A 4,451-nucleotide genomic window follows, 5' to 3' on the forward strand; every position below is an offset into this window, starting at 1 on the left:
GAGAATGACCATGCTGAGCTCCAGGCTTTGGAAAGATTTCTGTGGCCTAGATCATCAGAAAATGTATCTCCTTATGAAATATTAGAATAACAACAACAATAATAATGATGATAAATAATACCCCACGTATATAGAATGTGTTATTCTCTCTTTTGCTCCTCCAAAAACCCTGTGAGTTTTTTATTACTATCTTTGCTGAGCATATGAGAAAATTTAAGATCATCCAGGTTAAATTGTTCCTTTCAAGTATTTACCATTAACCTCTGAGAATACCTTCTGCCTCAGAGTCTTTTCACTGCATTCTTGAGTTCTTCTTTTCTCAGGGACATAGATCGGGGGATTTAACATGGGGGTGATAATGGTGTAAAATACAGCCACCATCTTCTTCTCTGAAAAGGTAGTATTAGTACGCATATACATGAAGGTACAGGGGCCAAAAAGATGATGACCACAGCAATGTGGGAGCCACAGGTAGAGTGCCTGCCTTCTACTGAGTGGTTTCTCAGAGAGACCAGGGGGATGGTACAGGAAACTATCAATTACAAAGCTCCCCAGAGCAATGGTCCTGCTGGCTGTCACCACAACACCAACAACATATGTGTCTGTGCAGGCAAGTGTCAGCACAAGGTGGACATCACAAAAGTAGTGCTCGATATCATTGGGTCCACAACAGGGTAAGTGGACTCCCAGAGCCACTTGGATAATGGAGTGTAAGAACCCACCTATCCAGGTCCCCAGCAACCTTTTATTGCATCTGTCTCAGTCCATGATAGTCATACAGTGTAGGGTTTTACAGATATCCAAATAATGGTCATAGGCCACTACAGTAAGAATGACGATCTCCATACAACCAAAACAATATACCACAAAGAGTTGCAGCAGGCACCTCACAGAGGAGATAGTTTTGCTCTTGGCTCATATGTCAACAAACATTTTGGGAGCTGTGACTGAAGGGTAACAAATATCCACAAAAGACAAGTAGTTGAGGAAGAATAAACACGGGAACCTTGAAAATATCGCCATGTAAGCAGTCAGCATGATGAGGAGGTTTTCCAGAGAATGACCTTGTAGAAGAAAGAAACCGCTAAGAAAGAAACTTCTTCAACTTCTAGGTTCTGAGAAAGACCCCAGAAAAGGAATTCAGTTACATGGGTTATTTTTTCCTTGGAATTATTCTAGCACATCAAGTTCCCAACAGACAAAGAAATTATCTAAAAGAGAAAAACATAACAAGAGCAACAACATTTATTTATGACTCAAAATAAATGAGAATCCTAGTAGTTTGAAATGGATAAATGGGTGCTTCCAACTCCTTGACACGCATAATTAGTGAAATTGAGGTGTACATATTTTGATTATCTTACCTCTACCATTAGTCCATTCATTCACATTATGAGGAAAGAAAGTTCAGAGACATAAAGCAAATTATCTAAGTCACAAATCTAACCAAGAAACTCACATTTTAATTTTTTTTCCATTTCTTTGTTTCTAGAGATTTAGTTGTTCTAATTATATATAAGACAGTCAATAATTTCAAAACAATTCAGTGATAGGGGATACAGTAATGTTCATATATCTGGAAAAGCTCATCTTATTTTCGTTACAGAAGTGATAACTTGTCCCCATATTTTCCCTTCTGAATAGTGCCAGGAGTGTTCAAGTAGTTGAGTATGGGCAACATCTTCAGGTTCTTCTTAGAATAGTCTGACCTTTGAGTACAGGAATTTATGGTCCCCTATTTGATATCAAGCTGTTATAGTGAAGAGGTGGTGGGTATAGTTAGAAGACGAAGACTTTACATGTCTCCTTCTGAGCCAACGGTGCTGTAATTCTAGATAAATCATTTAGTTTCATGGGGTTCTGTTACCCCATTTGTGAAATGAGAAAATTCAAGTTTTTTTGCAGTTACCATATGAGCAGTTATTTGTAGTTTGAAATTAAATCCATTCTTTCAGCCTGGGGTAGCCATCAAACTCTTATGAAGAGGCAGAGATAAAGTAGATAAAGCAATGAAAGGAACTGCTAGAGACATATCAAGACCTGTTGGATTTGAAAGGAGGGGAAGGAGGAGTAAACAGAAGGAAGAATGAAGCATGAGAGACTGTGGACTCTGGGAAACAAACTGAGGACTTCAGAGGGGAGGAGGGTGGGGGATTGGGATAGGCTGGTGATGGGTACTAAGGAGGACACATATTGCATGGTGCACTGGGTGTTATACGCAACTAATGAATCATGGAACATTGCATCAAAAACTGGGGATGTCCTGTATGGTAACTGATATAAGAAAATAAAAATTATAAAAAAAAATGAAAGGAGGGGAAGTGAAATCTCAGTGATTCCTTGTCTTCCCTATGAGTGTTTGAGGATTCCCTAGCAATTGCTTTTAAACATCTGTCTGTGATCTAAAAAATTAAAAAGTCACAGGGAAAAAAAAGGAAGGACTCTGTCCTTAATCTCACTAATTCCTCCATGTGTCCTTTAATTTTTCATGTTTCATACTAGTTTATATTGTTCTCCCACTCAGGATGCATTAGATATTTCAAAGAGGCTATCCCTGGAAATATTTTGAATAGATTTAGGAAGACAGTATCGGATGCATCTTCAGTGCTGGGACTTCAGCTGTGCCAGTGAGGTCACCAGAACTCACGTGTGGAAAGGAGTATGTACAATAGCTTTGACCTAAACTTACAAGTTCCTCCTGCAACTGAGCCACAGACGTAGAAGACTCCTCTAGGGGTAGGTGAGGAGGCCACTGCACAGTGTCCTAGGCCATCATCGGGCATTGTGTCTGTCTGAGGCCGCATCCCTCCAGGTCTGTCACGTGTAGCACATACAGCTTCTACCATACTGTGTGCTCTCAGCTGTCCCTTTGCAGCAACATAGTGCCTGGCTCTTCCAGCTTTCTGGAAACTACAGGGCTTTGTATTCTCAGATCTGTGTATTATGACTGATAGAGTAGTGTTTACAGGTGTGCTGTCTATTATATGGCATGAAATATGATAATAATAATGGTCAAAATCATAGTAGTAATAATAATTCAGGTTTAGACTCACGAGTAGGTCCCTTGCTTTTACATGTTCATTCTCCTTTTTATTTTCCAAATGAATTAAAACATACAAACAAGCAGAAACCCCAGAAAACATAACTATTTTCCGCCGAGAGAGTCCTTCTAGCTAAGAGGTCTCAAGACTAGTAGTAGTTGACAACTGGGATCATGACCTGAGCCGAAGGCAAATGCTTAACCCACTTATCCAGCAGGGCACCCGGTGCTGACTTTATTGGGAGGTTAAGTATATTTGAAAGAGATGTGTGTAGGTGCTAGGTGGATAAGCAATGAACTTGTACTGGCTAAGTTTATGTATTAACTTTCCTGGGCCTAGGGTGCTCAAATAGTTCTTTGACTATCCTTTTAGGTTGTGACTTTGGGATATTTCTGGATGATACTAATTTTTGAATTGGAAGGCTGAATAAAGTAGTTTGCTCTCACTAAAGAAGGGTCCTCAAAGAACCAAACGAAGTCATCTGAAATTACAAAAGGCTAACCTCCCCTGAGTAAGAGGGCGATCTCCTGCCTGAGAGCCTTCAAACTGAACCGTTGGCTCTTCTGTCTCACGGCTTGCACACTGACTCATGAACTCTTCCTGACTCCACAGCAGCCTCCTGCCCACGGACCTGAACGGAGTCATCGACTCTTACTGGCTTATAGCAGTTTCTGGTCTTTGGACTCCCACTGGGACATACTGTGCAGATCTTGTGGTATGCAAACACATATTCCGCATTGAGAAAGAAGGGATATCTGACCCACGTTACAAGGCAGATAAACTCTGATGACGTAGTGAATGAAACTGCCTGTTACTTTTTAATAAACTTCAGACTCTTTAGCAGGTTTATATTTACAGGAAATGGTGGAAATGATACAGAGTTCCCACGTGCTCTGCGCTCAGTTGCCCCTGTCACCGTCTTCCATAGTTTGGTACATTTGTTACAACTCCTTCACTTCACACGAACACATTCTTTTTAACTAATATCCATACTTTTTTCAGATAACTTTGACTTTAACTATTGCCGTTTTTCTTCTCCAGACTCTCGTCCAGATGCCACAGCACATCCCGGTGTCATGTCTTCTTCAGTAGCTACAGACAGTGACAGTTTCTCTGCATGTTCTTTTATTTGTTTATTTCAAGTAATATTAAAGTACAGCTGTAGATTAGTTTCAGATGGGTAAAATAATGCTTCTACAATTCTAAAGACAGCTGGGTGGTGTGCCTTTAGCTCAGGTCATGATCCCAGGGTCCTGGGATGAGCCCTGCATGGGGAATCTCTGCTCAGTGGGGAGCCCGCTTCTCCCTCTCCTGCTGCTGATCCCTAGGCTTGTGCTCTCTCTCTCTCCCTCCCTCTGTCTCTTGCTGATAAATAAATAAATAAATAAATAAATAAATAAATAAATAAAT

At 40.5% G+C, this 4,451-nt stretch overlaps 1 pseudogene; it reads right to left on the reverse strand.

The window, feature by feature from the left end:
* Nucleotides 1-228: 228 nt before the first annotated feature.
* Nucleotides 229-3,686, reverse strand: LOC148107865 (olfactory receptor 4S2-like; annotated as a pseudogene).
* Nucleotides 3,687-4,451: the final 765 nt, after the last annotated feature.

Source organism: Ursus americanus, chromosome 24, assembly GCF_024610735.1.
Source record: "Ursus americanus isolate L20-20 chromosome 24, mUrsAme1.1.p, whole genome shotgun sequence".
Lineage (NCBI taxonomy): Eukaryota > Metazoa > Chordata > Mammalia > Carnivora > Ursidae > Ursus > Ursus americanus.